Here is a 2,772-nt window from a genome sequence, read left to right on the forward strand (position 1 = left end):
TAAAACTTATTGTAGCTATAGTTATTTTTTACTATTTTTTACTACAGGTATATTATTTTGACTTTTAACCTTTGTACTGGAGATTTGAAAAATTAACACATCACCATTACAGTAATAGAGTACTTTGGATTTGATTATGAATTTGCCTATACCAATTGGGCTTACACATTTTTATGTTTTCATGATAGTAATTATCCCTTTTTTTCAGTTGAACGTCTCCCTTAAGCATTTGTTTTAAGTCCAGTCTAGTGATGATAAATTATGTCAGCTTTTGTTTCTCTGGGACAGGGTTTATTTCTCTTTTATTTCTGAATGCATTGCTGGGTATAGTATTCAGGATTGATAAGGGTTTTATGTATTTATTTTTCGCAACCCTTTGAATATAAGGCAACTCATTCCCCCTGGTCTGTGATTTTTTTTCTGCAAAATCTTCTCATAATCTAATAGAGATTCCCTCACAGGTGACTTGAAGGTTTATCTTGCTCTTTTTATAATTCTCTCTTTGTCTGTGCCTTTTTTCAATTGTAAAACATAGAATGCTTCACAAATTTGTGTGTTGTTGTTGCACAGGGGCCATGCAAATCTTCTCTATATTATCACAATTTTAGTATATGTGCTACTAAAGTAAGCGATAACTCTAACACTCCATAAAGCAGTGATTTGTATCTGGATTTACATATCAGAGATTTAATGCTTACAGAGTTATGATAACAGACCTTAGAACACTAAGATAATAAATTATAAAGCCAGAATTTTGACTCATGCTTTCCTGATATCAAAACTTATACTCTTACTTGCGTTACTAGACTGCCTGTTAAAGAATTCTTTCCCTTCATGAGTCAATATCCATTGCCTCATATAAGTGTACTCGTTGTTAAGTTTGTTTTATATGTATATTTTTAGGGTGGATTCCTTACACATGCTTTGTCACTACGGTAGTAGTGACAATATGAATTTACAGCATTAGGAAATAGATAACAGGAGAATGTAAAATTTACCCTGAATATCCTGAAGAGTCTTCACAGGCTGAGGTATCAGTACGGTACTGTATAATTTTTGAAGATATTACTTTCTATAACTCAAACAACAACCTGAAATTTCTGGTGTTTCTGTTACTTGTATTGGCATATGCACAGACATAGATTTGTAACCTTGGCCGGGCGCGGTGGCTCACGCCTGTAATCCCAGCACTTTGGGAGGCCGAGGTGGGCGGATCACAAGGTCAGGAGATCGAGACCATCCTGACTAACATGGTGAAACCCTGTCTCTACTAAAAATACAAAAATTAGCCAGGCTTGGTGGCAGGTGCCTATAGTCCCAGCTATTCGGGAGGCTGAGGCAGGAGAATGGCGTGAACCTGGGAGGCAGAGCGGCAGTGAGCCAAGATTGCGCCACTGCACTCCAGCCTGGGCGACAGAGCGAGACTCTGCCTCAAAAAAAAAAAAAAAAAAAGATTTGTGACCTTGCCAAATATTGCATGGCAGGCAATCATCTTTGTAGAACATGGAATTAAAGCCATCAGAACATAATAATAATGTGAAAAGCATTAGCTTATCAATAGCAAATTTTATAATCCTTAATCACTCAATACATTACTAGCAAATATTCTGAAGTTCAGAATTCAATATTAAAATCTAAAGAATTGGTTGTTAGCAAAAGCTAAAGTCACTGGGGGTTCAATTTTCAGCCCACCGTGATGTCTACCACCTTATACTTCCAATGGGGTCACAGGTCAGATATATTAATTTGACTAAAACTTGAGGTGATACTAATTTTAAACATTTTAAAATTGTTAAAAAGAATAGTAATTTCCTCACATTTGCTTTGTATTGACTGACTACTTTATTTATTTTTTATTTTTTATTTTTTTTGAGACTGAGTTTCACCTTGTCGCCCAGGCCGGAGTGCAATGGTGCAATCTCGGCTCACTGCAACCTCTGCCCCCTGGATTCAAGTGATTCTCCTGTCTCAACCTCCTGAGTAGCTGAGACTACAGGTATGCACCACCACACCCAGATAATTTTGTGTTTTTAGTAGAGATGGGGTTTCTCCATATTGGTCAGGCTGGTCTCAACCTCCCGACCTCAGGTGATCTGCCTGTCTCAGCTTCCCAATATTTTATTCCTTTTTGCGTTTAACACTATTCACCATTCTTCTACCCCTCTGATTCCTGTCTAACTGGAGGAAAGTCACCTTGTGACACACATCTCAGAAATATTGTGGTTAAAGATATACAGAGTACCTTGAATTAGGAAAAGCTTTCAATAACCCATACAGTCTATAAATGCTAGAAAAAAAAATCCATACTGGTGCAAAAATATATTCCAAGCTCTCTACAAGCCTCTGGATTATACAGCCATTATTAATTAAAATAATTCTAGTCAGAACTAAATAGAATCAAACAGGACACTTTGTTTTGCATCTACTAAGCCCCTGCACTTTTATTTTCTCCATTAGGCCTCTTTTACCAAGTCCTGGGAAATTTTGTCTGGTTTACTCTGCTTATCTGTATGTGGAATGAAATCACACTTGAGTATATTGCCACCCTTTTCTTTTTCATGAGTTCAATTAAACAGTAAGAAAGATCAACATGGGTTTGAAGGCCAGCTATATAACCTTGAATAACTATTCAAGTTTTTTAAAACTTAATTGTTTCATTTGTTAAATAAGGCCAAGGGTGGTTGTCATCGTTTTACACAAAATGTTTCTTTCAAACAATTATTCCAAATTTTCCTAGAAAAGATATATTCTAGATAGAACCGTTTGGAAAAC

At 36.2% G+C, this 2,772-nt stretch overlaps 1 non-coding gene across 1 annotated transcript; it reads right to left on the reverse strand.

Annotated features, from left to right (window-relative positions):
- Window positions 1-525: 525 nt before the first annotated feature.
- LOC112135583 (U6 spliceosomal RNA) lies at window positions 526-628 on the reverse strand. Its single transcript, XR_002916848.1, has one exon. It is a non-coding gene; the product is annotated as a U6 spliceosomal RNA (small nuclear RNA).
- Window positions 629-2,772: the final 2,144 nt, after the last annotated feature.

The sequence above is a fragment of the Pongo abelii genome, chromosome 9 (genome assembly GCF_028885655.2).
Source record: "Pongo abelii isolate AG06213 chromosome 9, NHGRI_mPonAbe1-v2.0_pri, whole genome shotgun sequence".
In the NCBI taxonomy this organism is placed as follows: Eukaryota; Metazoa; Chordata; class Mammalia; order Primates; family Hominidae; genus Pongo; species Pongo abelii.